Source organism: Hetaerina americana, unplaced genomic scaffold, assembly GCF_022747635.1.
Source record: "Hetaerina americana unplaced genomic scaffold, ioHetAmer1.1.p SCAF_7, whole genome shotgun sequence".
Lineage (NCBI taxonomy): Eukaryota > Metazoa > Arthropoda > Insecta > Odonata > Calopterygidae > Hetaerina > Hetaerina americana.
This window is the reverse complement of record NW_027287316.1, coordinates 1765219-1782777: the sequence shown is the minus strand read 5'-3', so window position 1 is coordinate 1782777 and position 17559 is coordinate 1765219.

The window sequence follows — 17559 nt, the reverse complement described above, 5'->3', positions numbered from 1 at the left end:
TGATAAGATGTCTCGCCAGTTTTCAAGTCAACAAAACCAGCTGCGCATACCCCCGTCTCTCCCCGGCCCCTATCCGCACCATGCAACCGCCCACGCAGCAAATGCCGACATCTTTTAAGACCCTCCCCCTCACTTAGTACCAATTTCCAACTGGTTGCCACCTGCACCCCAGAAAACATTATATATTGCCTCTCCTGTAACGTCTGCTCTGCCTTCTACGTGGGCGAATGCACGACCACACTTCCCTTCCGCATGAATAACCACCGTTATTCCACCAAATCTCCCACCTTCCTTAATTATCCCATCCCTACTCACACTGCTTCCCGCAACCAATCTTTTGATGACTGCTTCTCCGTGTCGGTGATTGAAATCCTTCCCAAATATGATAGTATAATAGAGGTGAGAACTCGCGAGATGGCGCATATCTGGGTGGCCCAGTCATTTAAACCCCCCGGACTGAACCAAGCCCACTGAATGCATCATATGGCTGCCTACACATCCCCTCCCACCCCCTTGTTCATGTCTATCGGTACCTTACGTATCCTTCTCTCACCTCTCCCCCGCACAAGTCCTCTCCGCTCTTCTCCGAGAACGCCATTCTGATAACGACGGCCGTACCGTCGAAACGTCAGAACAACATGTGTGAGTGTCCTTTCTTTGTGTTTCTATGGTTTAAAAATCTACATCTGTGTTCACACACACATTTAAACACGAAATACCGCCATATAGCGGACAAATATTTATTCACATGAAAATGGATATTAGGAAAAAGGATAGGAACACATATGAAGGATGAATACAGGTAAGGTGAGGAAGGCGGAATTGAGCAAATCACATGGGCAAAAATATTTCCTTGACCGGGACTTGAACACCGAATCTTTCCGCTTACCGGGCGGATGCTCTACCCTCGTGATCTGTTCCATTTCGCCTTACCCACCTCTCCTGTGTTTTTCCTTTAAATGAGTTCTATTTCCATGTGAGTATATGTATATGAATATGGTATATAAATATAGATAGTGAACACACACATACACGATGTGTGTATATATATATATATATATATATATATATATATATATATATATATATATATATATATATATATATATATATATATATACAGGGTCGCACAAAGTGGTAGGACTGATTTTTTTACAAGAATTTTATTGACGATATACCTACATCGACTTAATAATCTTAAAAGTATGCTCCTTGAGCTGCTACACACTTAGTATAACGTTGCTCCCATTCCCCGTACGCCCGCTGGAAATTTTCTTTGGGGATGCCGTTGATGGCCCTCGTCGAAGCCTCTTGAACGGCCTTTATCGAGTCAAAACGTCGTCCCTTGAGCTGTCTTTTCATCAGGGGGAAGAAGAAGAAGTCCGGTGGTGCCAGATCGGGAGAATAGGGCGGGTGCGGCAACGTGGCAACGCCGTATTTGGCCAGGAGCTGTCGGTCGACGAGCGCGCCATGGCAGAATTTTCGGCACCATCTTTGCGCACACCTTGCGCATGGCCAAATCCTTTGAAATAATGCGTTGGACGTTGGATGCAGACAGACCCAACTGGTCTGCAATTTATTCACTGGTTAAGCGTCGGTCTGTGTTCAGCATTGTCCTCACTCTGTCCACATTCGTGTCGGTTCTTGCCGTCGACGGCCGTCCGGAGCGATGGTCGTCTTCAACGAGCTCCCTACCCTCTTTAACCAACTTGTGCCACTCAAATACTGTGGAACGGCTTAAGGCAGTGTCCCCATAAGCCTGCTTGATCATATCGAGGGTCTCAGTTGCCGTCTTCCCGAGTTTCGCACAAAACTTCTCGGAATAACGTTGCTCTAAATTCAGATTCATTTTGTTTTTCGACGCGGACAAAAAACTTGCGCGGACAAAAATTTATTTCATAAACGTTGCACTACAAAGTTTCCTAACTAAGTAACGAAATTGTTCTGAAACCATACTGATTTGTCAACTTTTTTAGTTCGTTACATGTTTTCAAGCTGCCTTTTAACCGTTCTTTTCATAGGTAAGTTTCTGTTGCTATTTTCAAAAATATTAAGAACAATCGTAAAGTGGTGTATGAATAAAAACAAAAAACGCAAAAAGTTCCGAAAAAGATAAATAAGTAATATAGAATGGAGCGAAAAATTTGTCAGTAAGATTTTTTCACCTCATCACCAAAGCTCAAAATATGTCAGCTGTCAAGAAATTCTTGATGCGAAAATTGATGAAGTGTTCATATCAATTAGATGTGATTGGAATCAAGTCTGCCGTCGCTCGGAATACACGTTGGTGAGTTTCACGGTAACGCTTGTCGGTCGAAAGACCACAAACCACATTTCAAGCAGCTCGTAACGGCTAGATTTGTCAGGCTCTCCTCTGTCTCTGCTAAATAAAATAAAGCAAGAGAAAAATATCGAATTTATAAAAGAGAAAAGCCCGCATGAATGACCCAAAAGAGGAGGACTTTCTCCTCCTCCATAAGATCGGTGTTATGTAACGCACGCATTCCGAAAACGAAGAAGCTAAAGAAAGTAGATGGAGAAGGAATTATGAAGCACTCACGTAGAACACAAGGCAAATAACTACTTTACTGAATGTGCCTTAGTCACCACTAGCGCTAGGACTGGCCACCATTAAGTTCGAGTCTAAACTTTCTACTTTGGTATTCCTCAAGTAGTTGGTGTTCGGGAAGAAACGACTCTGCCCCAAAAAAGTCATCGCTATATACTTTTTAAAGATAATTTTCATTTCCAAGTATCGCACCAAACTTTAACAGATACTTTAAATAATGTCATTTAATAAGCAACTTTATCCTCAGGACTACGGATATCTCTGTTAACCATTGCGTTGTCGGCGAATAAACGTATCTTATTATTAATCATGGAGTTCATTTCGTTCACGTAAAGAAGAGAAAAGTCACGTAAAGAAGTCCAATTATACTTCCCTGGAAAACACCCGAAGTAACTACTACTGCATTTGAACCAACACCATCTACTTATACTACCCTTTGTGCCCGACGATTGAAAAAGGCTTGAATCCAACCAACGATATTTTATCTATGCCATACGCTTCTAGGTTTGTGGGCAGTGGACCATGGTGGCCATAACTAAGGTGGCCTTTTCCAAACTGCTGGTGACTTTTTCGTTTCTACCGTTTTTTAGTGAATGTACTGCAGACTTTTTTCACCGAACCTCTCTCATATACGGCGGAAAGTCTTTTGGATTCTCATTTAAATATTCTGCAAATCTCTTCCTTTTGAAATCGGTAATAGCTTTCCGAAATTCATTCTTGGCTTTCGTCGTGGATATTTTGTAATCATAAAAGACCTCATTTCATGGGAACTAGAGATATCGTTTCTTATATTTTCTATATTGGCATAACATGACTTTAGAATTCTCAACGTTTTTGTAACTTCCGCATTGAATCTTCTAGGTTCCGCGCCACCTTCTATAAATTTACTTGGAATGAACCCGTTGAAGTCTGAGAGCGTTACGCTAAGGAAGTGATTTCACTTGCCCTCAGGTTTCCGGTGTAAACTGTCCCTCTTAAAATTTGCAAATAAACTCTGTATCATGCATTCAAAATCTTTTTAGTCCCCGTTTTTAAACAGGAATATTTTTCTACTGAGCTTTTTATTTCTAACCCGATATAGGGAAAACTTAGCAATTACTGCTCGTTGGTACCTTATTCCATTCTTTTAGGATAACGCAACTAACCGAGAATTGGATATCTGAGTCGCACATGTCAAAGTCAAGCATGTTAAATAACCGTTCATTTCACATATTTTAACATCTGCTCGAATCTAAAACAATACTGAATCACACGAGCCGCGGTAAAGGGATAGAGATGGATTTCTCACCTTTTTGAAGAAATAGTTAAAAATTTAAACTATACCCAAATTACTATATCATTTAATACACTCTGTTTAACATTATATTCCTCTTGGCCATGAATTTTTTTAACTTTTAGTAGTAGTAGTAGTTTAAGGGGAAAGGAGCGACTGGCAGCTGAGGTCATTTGCGCCATTAGGGATGAATTAGAAAGGATGAAGGGTGGAGAGAAACCCGGCGTCGGCATTAGCTCACTCTAATAACGTAAAACGCCAAGGGGTCCGCAGCTTAACGTCCCATCCGACGGGCGGCGTACTCACTCAAAGTACTCTCCACAAAGCACCTCAAGTAGGGATCCGGATATCACTGAAAAATATCTGGCATCTCCAGGATTCGAACCTGAGCTATCTGAGCGGGAAGCCAGTACGATAGCCACCGTATTAAATGTACCATAAAATTCTTCGAAATTCATAAAATAAAAGTGTGCACAGGAAAGATGAGTAGCTCTACGCATTTATCCAGTTGGTTTCAACCTCAAAATACCGTTTGTTCCAAAGTTGCTTAAAAATTTTCCGTTTATCATTTTCCCAATCCCACGCATAACTTGGACGTACGCCTCTTTACCGATGACCTTGAAAATGTATTATTAGCCCCATCGTACTACAGTAGGAGAGGTCATGTCAATAAGATTAGAGAGATTAATTGTAGAACAGATAAATTTAAGATGTCTTTTCTTGCACGAACGATAAGGGATCAGAATTACGCCGGCCAAACGGGGTCAGGGTGTTGGGGAAGAGGGTTAATTTGGGTCAAAGAAGGAATGATGTGCATGGCCCCCTGCCATACACCGAAGCGGTGGCTTGAGGGGTACTTCGTGATTTAAATTAAATGTAAACTGCATTATAGGCCAGGCATCATGTTCAGCGAAGAGCATAAATTAGTTTCAAAACATCGCAACGAAGGCCGAAAACAGTCAAAGAGAGGCTTCAGACGTGAATATTATAATTACACCAACTTCCCAAACTCAGAGACTGCTTTGCTGTCATGTTTTACTTGCACACTCGACTGTAAATAAAGAACACGCCATGGATAATTCCCCGAGGCCATGTCAAGCGAAAAAGGAGCATTTCGTAGCATAAGGTTGGATGATGCACCAAGAAAATGAAACGCGCGAAATCCTAAATGTCTCGCTTAAATGAATGCGAAGTGTGACCTCTCTCTCTGTCTCTCTACCTCCTCCATGGAGTCTTTTTCCCAATGGGAAGGTTAACCTACCTGTGAAGCGCTCTTCGACATCATAAGCGTACCTAATAGAACTGAACATGACTCAACCTTCAATGACTGCTCGTAATGCTTCACTCAAATTAAAAATACGAGATAAATCTTAGTTGAACAACCCTCGTACATATTATATTTCCACAGCCGACAATTTATAATGAAAATTTTCCTACAAATTTGATAAAATCTAAGCTTCTTAATTAAAATTAAATTCTTATGATAAATACATAAAACAATTTGATACTGAGTTTATCCTTCTTAATATTTAATTATAATGTCATATTATGATGGGACATGAGGAACAGATATTACGAGATAGTACGAGATACTACGAGATATACCTCGTAGATAAGGTTATGTAATTGAAGCTAATACATTGCTGGAAGGCTTCCTCAAAACATTTGGTGGTTAGAGCTAGTTTTCATAGGGTTGCTAAATTTGGAGTGAATTGAACACTTTCGCAAACGAAATCCATCTCAGAAATCATTCCGAAACTGGTTTAATTGAAACGGAGAGAGTTTGGTGACGAACATCCGGCGGAAAGGCTCCCACGAAGGTTCTTTCAAAAGAATATTGGTACTCACAGTATGTCTAGAGATTAGCGTGTCAACATTTACGGTAAATATTAAGAGAAAAGATTTCATTTTGCTCCTTTGAACCCTTTTCAAATTAAGACAGCATTTATTTCCGGGATTGAATCCGCAAACAATATTCACGACAACACGAGTTTTGCCAGCGCCGCCTCAATTGTCAAGTGAATGTGAAAATTATAATTATTTATTGCCCTGTGGTCTGCCGTTTAATGTAAGTTTTGAATAGAAACAAACAGAACACGACTAAATTTCTCAGCCTGGCCAAACAGGACTCAACCTGACACAAAACATAGCAATAAACGATTCCTCAACTCCGCATACTCCCTTCCTCCTATCCTTTCGTATAACATGCCAATCCTTTTCATTCCCCACCCTTGGACTACCCAACGTTCTCCCCGACAGCACCATTGCCCTCCTTGTTTGTAGGCCTAAATATATTCATATACATAATATTTACATTGCATAGCACCTCGCTAGCCGCAGCCATAGTGTGTGGCAATGGATAATGCATTTCACCTTCCAAGGTTGATATTGAATTATATGAATATTGAAGTCCCTATTGAATTGAGTGCGTCATTTTGTGCTGCAAATTCGATCGACGATTCCTGAATTCCAACTGCCTCTGGTGGTCTCCATGGTAGCAAGAGAGCGGGGAGACCGGCTCGCAAAAGGCCGAGAGTAGATGAGGAAGGTAAGCCAGCCACTGGCGAACCAGCACTGGCACAGTAGACGGAGAGGACCGACCCATGTCGTCCATGGACATACTTAAAGAGGGGCTGTGAAAGGATGGGCTGTGAAAGGATGGGCTGGCTCTTGGACGACTTCGTCCTCAACATTTCACCTTTGCCAGTTCAAGAGCCTCCTTAAGCCACCATTCGACGCAGCCGTTATATATATATATATATATATATATATATATATATATATATATATATATATATATATATATATATATATATATGCTTTCGTAGACGTAACACGGAAGTGCCGAATAGTACAATACACAGTAACACACGATATAGAAACACAAAAAAAGAACACACACGTATTTTCTTGATACTTCGACGGAAACAATCCGTCTTCCTCTGAAGATATAGAAGTAATGATTACTTCTATATCTTCAGAGGAAGACGGATTGTTTCCGTCGAAGTATCAAGAAAATACGTGTGAGTGTTCTTGTTTTGTGTTTCTATATTGTGTGTTACTGTGTATTGTACTATATATATATATATATATATATATTTACATGGTACCCTGAGGGCCACCGATGGAGTGTGAGGCTGGGAGTGATGCAACTCCATTTATGTATCAAAACTTGCTTTATATTGATTTCTATTGGTCACCATTATTTCGTGAAATAATCCTAACATTGTAAATCATGATTACTTCAAACACAGAAACTACTTTGTCTCAGCGGAATATACTTCTCTAAGCATTCGAGAGGAGTTGTTAATAACAAAACGGCAATTTTTAATGAAAGATCAGAAAAAGTCAGGAACAAGCCTGCTGAGAATGAAAAAAGAAATATATTTTTCACCCTCGAGCGGGGTCGGAGTTCTCCATATGGTCCTCTCCTCTTCTCCTCTTCTATACACTTCCTCGTACCTCACTTTGTCTGTCCATTTCATCTTCAGCATTCTCCTCCAGCACCATGTTTCGAAGGCTGCTATTTTCATTCGTCCATTTTTCCAATATTCCAAGTCTCGGAACCATAGAGCGCCATGCTCCACACGAAAGTCTTGACGAATTGCTTCCTTGTTTCCAGCCTTAGGTTCTTTGAACACAGCAATTGCCTCTTCTTAATTAATGCATTCTTAGCTCGGGCTATTATTCGCTTGATGTCGGTCGAACTTCTTTCATCCCATGTTATGCCGCTGCCCAGTTAGATGAAGGATTCCACTTGCTCTAGTTTCACCCCTCGAATGGGGATATCTGCATTCAGCTTCTCTCTTCCGCACACAAGGATTTCAGTTTTCTTCTTGTTGATGTTCATTCTGTATTCCCCCAGCACTTGGTCCATAGCACTTAAGAGTTGCTTGCGGGTCCTCTCGCGTTTCCGCCACTACTGCGATGTCATCTGCCAACCGGAGCAAGTTGATTTCTTCTCCATTTACCTTGACTCTTTTGATACCGAATTCTTGTGTTTCTTTTATTGCCTCTTCCAGGTATACATTGAATATTGCTAGCGAGAGGTTGCATCCTTGTCTTATTCCTTTATTTATTTTGGCTTCTATTTTTCTTCCATTTTTCGTTTGAATTGTTGTAACCTGATTCTTGTAGAGTATGAATAATTCTTCTGTCGTTGTAGTCCATTCCAAATGCTTCTAGTATATTCAACGATGTCGAAGGCCTTCTCAAAGTCCACGAATGGCACATATAATGGCTTATTTACGTGTATGATTTCTTTCGGCCAGAACTCTCAAGATAAGAACCTCCTCTCTTGCCCCTCGGTTTTTTTCTAAATCCGAATTGGTTTTCTGAGAAGTTTCCTTCTATCTTTCCTTCTATTCTCAGGCAAATTATCCGAGTAAGGACTTCCATAAACCATATTTAAAGTAATCAACCCGAAGGTCGGTTTGGTAGGTGATGGTAGAGTTCACCAAGTACTTAAGCCCCATACGTTTTGTGGAATTCACACAGCAGGGAAGGGGGGCCAGTTCCATTCCCTGTGCCGGTTATGGTTTCCTAGTAAGACTTGGTATCCAAAAAATCACATTGCTTGGGTGGAGCTGCAAGAGCCGAGAGTGCCTTGCCCGGGAATCGAACCCGGGCCCCTCCGGTCAGTAATATAACAAATAATAGTAGTTTTTAGGGGAGGGAGGCGACCGACAGATAAGGTAATTTGCATCATTAGGGATGGAAAGGAAAGGATAAAGGGTGGATAAAAAACCGGCTTCGGCATCAGCCTACTCTTAACAAAGGGCGGCCAGGGGTCCGCAGCTTAACGTCCCAACCGAGGGGCCGGGTACTCACTCAAAGTGACCTCCACAAAACAACTAGTGTAGGAATTAGGATACCTGAACAATGTTGTCCAGCCACCGAGATTCGAACCTGGGCCCTCTAGCTGGGAGGAAAGTACATACACCATCGCATCATCCCGATCCAAATAAAATATATACATATTATATATATATAATCAAATAAAGCAAAAGAAGCATGGTGGAAGACGCAGTGCGAGGATATGGAAATTCTGCAGAAGAAGGGTGAAATCGGTGCGCTGTACAGCAAAGTTAAATCGTTATCGGGAAGTAAGAAAGGGAGATCTATGCTAACAGTTAGAGATAAGGCGGGTAAGATAATAGTTGACACAGGAAAGATCCAGGAGAGATGGAAGGAATACATAGAAGAACTGTATAGTAAAGAACTTAGACCAACAAAGATAGACATGGAAAAGAGATATTACGTGCTAAGATCGTGCGTTTTGCAGGAAAGACCAACAAAGTTAGACACAGAAAAGGAACATGACGTAGAGGAAGATAGCTTAGGTCCAGGCATTCTAGACGATGAAATAGAAAGGGCATTAAGGGATATGAAACTAAATAAGGCCGTGGGGGTGGATAACATACCCTTGGAACTATTGAAATGTGTAGGAAAATGTGGGAGGAAGAGGCTATATGGGCTGATTCGCAGTATCTATGAGGAAGGAATCTGGCCGGAAGACTTGATGAGATCAGTTTTAGTTCCTATTCCGAAAAAGGTAAAGGCTACATAATGTGAGGACTACAAGACGATAGGTTTTATATCCAAAGGCGTTTATCGCAAATCCAGCCACACTGATCTCTATCTCAACGGTAACAGCCACCACCATCCTGCTCAGCACGATGCCGTCCCGTCTTCGCTGATCCACAGGGCTGAGGCGGTAGCCAACAAGGAGAGATTACCGGCCGAAATCAAACATCTAAAGAAGACGTTCCTTCAGAACGGATACGGTGAGCGGCCAATCCTCCTGGTCCTCAGAAGGGCCGAGGAGGAAGGCAGAAGACGAGGAGAGGGGACGGACGAGAAACCGGTCGCCAAAGCCTGCCTGCTATATGTCTCCACCGTCTCTGGAAAAATATCCAGAATACTCAGGAGATTCAACATCGCCACTATTCACGTACCACCAGCCAAAATAAGGCACCAGCTGGTCAACCTGAAGGACCCGATTGGTCTTAAGACTCCCGGGGTTCACCAAATTCCGTGTTAGTGCGGCTAGGTCTATGTTGAAGAAACAGGCCTCAGGATTGAAACCCGCATGAAGGAACATAAAAGACAACTGAGACTGGAACAGCTGGAAAAATCGGCCATCGCCGAACACAGCGTCGGCCGAGACCACGCCATCAACTAGGACGAGGCGAAGTTACTTTGCCGCGCGCGTGGCTACTGGGATCGGCTGGTAAAGGAGGCCATCGAAATCCGCCTTCAAAAGAAAAATGTCAATGGGGATTCAGGTTTTCATCTGAGCAACACCTGGAAACCTATTCTGAAATGCATCAGGGAAACTAGACAGAACGCTCGGCCAATCACGAGGAGCCCTAATGATGGTGGGTCTGGGGACCAATCAGATGACACCTGAGACGGGGAGGCGGGTATATTTATGGGACATTTTTTGGCGAAACGGCAATCAGAAGCCCTGATGACGATGACCGAGTCGGGAATCGAAACGTCGGCAGCTATGGAGACATTGACCCGGTGGAAGGCCCGAGAAGAATTCACCCAACTCATACGCCAGGAAGCACCAGATCTTTCATTTGGTGGTTCTGCTTATATCTCTACTAGTAGTATTCCATCCGTTACCTTTTCTATGTTGGCTACGCGTTTTCCTACCCCTTCATCCCCTCATTGACTCTCGTCTCCGCCGCTCCATATTATTCTATAATTATCACTCCAATAATCCCCGCTATCCTTCCATCTCACCTCGCATAGATCTAAAATATCTATGTTATCTATTTTTCCCTTTTCTTTTTCTCGCTTAATATTCTCGAGTTTCCCTTTCCTCATCATTGTCCTAACATTCCACGTTCCTAATTTAACTATTGTGGCCTTCTTCTTCTGCGTCTTCTGTCCAACTGCTACCGGTTTTCCCTTGCGCAGGTTTCGTGGGATGACAACCGCGGAAGCCTTATCTTCCCCGCTGCCGGGCACGACACACCGCCGATTGGGCTGAGCCCCTTATTTGCCAGGAATCAAAATCTCTGTAGTAACTATCATATTTATCTTGGGAATGACAATTGAGGTGGTTTCCCGTTGCCTTCCTCCTGTGTTTTTAACGTGACACCATTACTTACTGGCAGCCCCACTGTGGTCAGACGCCATTGCAGCCGCCTCACTGAGGAACAGACGCTGCGTGGACTACCTTTCATCCGACTCCTAACGTTCGACCTATCTGGTACGGGCGTCAGCAAAGCTCTAGGGGTCATCGGAAAGCACCAGGCCTTCCACCACGTCAAGGTTGGTGTGCGGGAAGGGATATATATATATATATATATATATATATATATATATATATATATATATATATATAAGCCATAAACACAGTAATCTACCCGAAGGTCGGTTTGTTAGGTGATTGTAGAGTTCACCCAGTACTAAGCTCGACGGCGTGTGAAATTCACAGATCAGGGTAGGGCCCCAGTTCCTTTATATATATATATATATATATATATATATATATATATATATATATATTGCCAGGACTCAAAATATCTCTATTGTCCATCACATTGTTCTTGGGAATGATAATTGAGGTGGTTTCCCGTTGCCTTCCTCAATAGTGTTTTTAACGTGACACCATCACTTACCGGCCGCCCCACTGGGGTCAGATGCCATTGCAGCCGCCTCACTGAGGAACAGACGCTGCGTGGACTACCTTTCGTCTGGCTCCTAACCTTCGACCTATCTGGCATGGGTGACCCTACCAGGAGCAATTTTTATTACTCCCGCCAGCACAGCTCTAGGGGTCATTGGAACGCACATGCCCTTCCACCACGTCAAGGTTGTAGTCCGGATGGGCTGATCAGTAGTATTTATGAGGAGGGAACCTGGCCGGAAGACTTTGTGAGATCAGTTTTAGTTCCTATTCCGAAAAAGGTAAAGGCCACGTCATGTGAGGACTATAGGACAATTAGTTTGATATCCCACGCAGCTAAAGTTGTTCTCAGGATCATAAACAAAAGGATAGAGAGTACGGCAAATTATTACTTAGGGGATGATCAGTTTGGGTTTAGGAAGGGGAGAGGTACTCGTGATGCCATTGCAGTAATGAGATTATTAATCGAGAGGAATATAGAACACAACCAGGAGGTATTTGCCTGTTTCGTAGATTTCGAAAAAGCGTTTGATAGAGTGAATTGGGAAAAACTGATGAGTATATTGCAGAAAATAGCAATAGATTGGAGGGAAAGGAGGCTAATCCGCAACCTGTACATGTCTCAGACTGCTCAGGTGCGGGTGGGAAACGGGGAGTCAGGATGGGCAGTGTTAGGAAGGGGTGTAAGGCAGGGTTGCCCATTATCACCGTTTCTGTTCAACCTTTATTCAGAGGAAATGATCAAAGAGGCATGGGAAGAACTCGAGGTAGGAATGAAAGTGGGCGGGGAATTCGTAAAATCAGTTAGGTTTGCTGATGACCAAGCTTTAGTTTGTCAGTCAGCCAAGGGGCTGCAAGCATTGCTGAGTGAATTGGAAATTCAGTGCGACAGGTATGGGATGAGAATCAACATTAATAAAACAAAGGCTATGCGATTTTCTAGAAAGAAAAAGGCCAAGCTAAACATTAAAATAGGAGGGCAAAAACTAGAGCAGGTAGAACAGTTTACGTATCTCGGTAGTTTTTTGGACCAACACGGTCAAAGTAGTAGGGACGTAAGGAGAAGAATTGCGCTAGGCAAAGAGGCTTTCACAAGGAGGAGGGAGTTGATGAGAGGGGCGTTAAGGATATTAAGAAAAGACTCGTAAGAACTTTGATATGGAGCGTAGCTATGTACGGTGTGGAAACGTGGTCATTGAAGGAGGAGGATAGACGTAGATTGGAGGCTTTTGAAATGTGGGTGTGGAGAAGAATGGAGAAGGTGAATGGACAGAGAAGAAAACAAATGAGGAAGTACTTGGTATGGTGGGCGAAGAGAGGGGTTTGTTGGGAGCAATCCTATGGAGGCAGGAAAAGTGGATGAAGGGGGTGTTGACCGGCAGTGGGATCTTGAAGACTGTGATAGAGGGTAGAATGTTGGGCAAAAGAGGAAAGGGAAGGAACAGGATAGGGATGTTGGACGGGATGAAGGGAAGAAGAAAGTACTCAGAGATGAAGAGGGACCTGATATAGAGTAGGATGATGGATTTTGTGTTTCGTTAGGAGTAATAAAATATTTGTTTGGTAGTTGTGTTCATTCATATATATATATATATATATATATACACACACACGAGGGTCATCCGGAAAGTAGTACCCGTTCGTGCCGCATGAAGTGCTGACGACGCGAGTAGCCGCTGGACGAGGTCAGATAGCTTCAGTGGCTTGTCTGCCTTCTCTGAGCCAAGTTGCGTGACGCTAGCATTGCCTGTGTTGTTTCTGTGATTGTTTACAATGTTTAAAAAAATTGAGAACGCCGCCAGTTGTGAAGTGAGGGCAGTGATTAAATTCCTCAATGCAAGAAACGTTCGCCCATGTGATATTCATCGCCAATTAAAGGAGGTGTATGGAGACAATGTAATGGACGAGTCGTCTGTTCGGCGGTGGTGTCGCAACTTCAACATGGGGAGGGGGAACACACACGACGATGAGCGTTCGGGGAGACCGTCTGTCATTACAGACCAACTGGTGAGCTCAGTTGACGAATTCGTGAGGAACGATCGGCGCGTCACAATTGATGACATCTGTGAGCATTTTCCCAATGTTTCTCGAACAATTGTTCATGAAATTGTTAAACACCATCTGCATTATGCAAAAATTTGTGCAAGATGGGTCCCTCGCGTATCTCAATGAGCTGGCGGCGAAGGACTATGCAGCAGGAATACAGAAACTTGTCACACGTTATGACAAATGCCTTAATTTGCTTGGAGATTATGTTGAGAAGTAGTTTAAAGTATCCTCTTTCAAATAAAATTTTTTATGTTTGTTAATATTTACTTTTGTGTCTTTATTTCACGAACGGGTACTACTTTCCGGATGACCCTCGTGTATATATATATATATATATATGAACACACATAAAGGACGAACACAATAGAGGTGGGGAAGGCGGAATCGAACGGATCACAAGAGTAAAAATATTTCCTTGACCGGGGTTCGAACACCGGATCTTTCCACTTGCCGGGCAGATGCTCTTAACCCCCCAAACAGCCCCCTGACGCCATCTCTTTGCTAAAGAATCGGGGCGCTTGGCGACATATTAGACCCACGGATCTCAGGGTAATTTACGTTTCCTCGATAGCTCAAGTGGTTAAGAGCATCCGCCCGGCAAGTGGAAAGATCCGGTGTTCGAGCCCCGGTCAAGGAAATATTTTTACTCTTGTGATCCATTCGATTCCGCCATCCCCACCTCTATTGTGTTCGTCCTTTATGTGTGTTCCTATCCCTTTTCCTTATATCTGTTTCTGTATATATGAGTATTTATTCGCCGTTTGGCGGGATTACGTGTTTGAATGTGTATATATATATATATACATATACACACACATATAAACCCTGATGTAGATTTTTAATAGATAGAAACACAAAAAAAGGCAGTCATAGATGTAGTTTTCACGTTTCGATGGCAGGGCCGACATCATCAGAATGACCTTCTCGTGGAAAGAGCATAAGAGTGTTCCCGTGGAAGGATATCTGTGGGGGAAGGGTTAGGAGGGGAGGAGAGGTAAGGGACCAATAGGAAACAGACAAGGGGGTGGGAGGGTATGCGTAGGCGGCTATTGGATGCATTCAGTGGGCTTGATTCATTCCGGGAGGTATCAATGACTGGAGCACCCAGTTATACGCCATCTCGCGGGTTCTCACCTCTATACTACTTGCAGATTTTGAAAGGGTTTCAATCGCCGAAACAGAGAAGCAGTCATCTCTTCTCCACCCCTGTCCACTGCTATAGCTATTTTTGCAATGGAAAAAATGAACTCTGATGCCACCAATGAAATATTCAAATAGAAATAAAAAATACCGCTAAAGCATTTCGGAAGAATTTTTAATGAGTTATAAAAAATTCTGGAATCTAAAAGTTAATGTCATTAGCTGCAGTCATTTCTGGCACGGTAAACTTTCCACTCCATAATTTCTTATCTCAACCTTGAGATTAATGTTTCCGTTAACTCTTAGGTGGGTACAAGAAATTGGAATGTGCATGGTAAAAATTCGTCGATGGGTGAGAATGCTTGAAAAAGTAGGTACTTTTAACAATTTGGAAACAATTCTAATGAAAGTTTGCCATTACCTCCCTCCCTGTCTCTCTCTCTCTCTCTCTCTCTCTCTCGCCCAACTCGGCCTCCTTTAAATAGAGGCGAGGCCAGCGCGGAATCCTTGACCTCCTTCCACAAAGGATTCCGAAACTTCTCCAATATTTAGGGAATTCGACGCTCTACGTATGACCAAAGAGACGGGTATCCCGAAAAGGTAGACGTCTATTGAAGAGGCAAGGCCAGCAAGAATGCGGCGAAAGGAGCGGTCATATCGAGGTTTTCCTTAAGCTATCGCATACACCTCATTTAGCTCATATATTAAGTGAACATTTAAATTTAAAGGGTCCCAGTGAAGCAGATAATACAAACATCACTATAGAGTAACAATTAATCCGAGCAGGTGAAACAATCACTTAAACTCTAAATAGAGTTGACCAATAATTGAGTTGACTGGAATAATTGGCGTCATTTGCCGAAGATGAAATTAGACGAGCTGACGATATAACATTTATTATAACTTAAAATGGGTTTTTATTCTGTAAAATATTTATCACCCATTAACGCCTCGGATATTTATTAATTAAAACATATAAATAAAATTGTTGATTGTCGTTTGTTCAAAATCTTAAATCTCCGAAAGTTCTTCACAGATTGCTTTGACATTTTGGCACAACGTTGCATTCCATAACGCACGCTTTTATTATACACCTTCTATATATTACATAAACGTCAAATCTGTGCCAGGCAGCGCCATCTGTTGGCGCGTGAAGGCAACACATGCTACACTATATATAGGAAGAGATACCGTGTCAGCAAATGGTGGCCTCGGTAGCGAAGGATACCATGGAAGAGGAAGACATACAGCTAAGACGGATAGTGAAGACGTAAAGAAGTCGATGATATGAGTTTTTAAATTTTTTTCTTAATTTTCAATGCAAATGGCTGTTAAATTGAACTTTGACTATTGATCTGCGTTGAATTGAAATTTTTAGTTAGTTTTTATATTCTTTTTACTATTTCTGCGTTTATTAGCTCTCTTTCTTCTTTTTAACGCTATAAGTCGTAAAGATAATGCCCCGCAGAAGATCAAATAGGTGGACGTACTGGCGGAACGGAATCAGTCATTCCAAATGAAACCGAGGAAGAGCGGGCAGCAGCAAACGAGCGAAACAAAGAAAGACTAAAATGCGTGCCGAGCAGAGCGACTGCGCGGTGGCGAGCGCACGGCGATCGCTTGATGCAGCATCCGATCTCCTTCGTTCTCAACGGAATGGACGCGACAGGCTGAAAGACCAAGTCAGCGAGAAACAACAGAGGAGCTTCCATCCACTCGATCCACCAGAGATGCCCTCGCACGTGATGCATTTGAACAGCTGCCTGCCAATTATCATGCGGCGAAACATCAACCTGCCAAAGCTTAGCAACGGCAGGCGGAGTCCAGTAAGAAATTGATGTTCAGCGTCATAGAAGAAACAATCTGGACAGGATCTTTCACAAGCGAAGATGTCCTATTCCTCGCAATCTTATGATTTCAACGAACATGCCATTTTTCAATTTAAGAGATCGCAATTCCCAAATCGGTGGGCGTTTGCAATCGCCACCTACAAAGCTCAGGGCCAGTCTTTAGAATAGTGTGGTTTAGATGTCGACACAGATTGCTCCTCAATATGCCGCGTGTTCTAGAGTGGGCCGACCATTAAATCTTTACATCTTCACAGACAATCGAGCAAAAAAATATTGTGTACCCACAAACACTGTGAAATCAAACATATTAGAAGCGTGCGCTTTCACTTTTATTTATTTTCCATTTGAGCAGATAAGCCACATCAACGCGTGTCCGGCTACAGCTGGCATCAGATGAAACTCGAGGAAGAGTCGTGGAGGGAGGGACTATATGCAAACGCGTAGGAGTGAGAAGGCTAAAACATCTTCAACACGTGGAGCGGAAGAGCAAAGGAAATAATTGGGAAAGCGTAAAGGATTGTTAATGTGTAGGAAAGAGGAAAAAGGGAAAGCCTAAATGAAGGTGGAAGGGAGAGAGAGATGGAAGAGGATCTGCGGGAGGAGGAGAAGAGAAGAAATCCAAGAGAAGAGAAATAGAAGGAAAGATGAACGACGATGGGATCGCCGATCGCGTGGACTTGGGATTTAGTCGGAGAGTACATGAAAATGCGAGATATATTAACTTTATTGCATTTAATCCATTAATCAGGATATATACCCCACCCTATATATACTGCTACATATATTTTTATCGGCCAACCATTCAAATACGAATAATTAGTTTATAAACTATACATTACAATTGTGAGAGATGCGAGGGCGCGAGCGGTTTTGACAGATTTCGAACCCTGCATGCCGCAGACACGTCCACTGCATTCAGCATTCCTTTTCTCAAAAAATTACATTTCATTGGCCTCCAGTTTATTTTCTTCCCCTCGCAATGACCAAGGGACAGATGCCCCATGTCCAGCCTGCAGTGTTCCTCTCTGCCCAA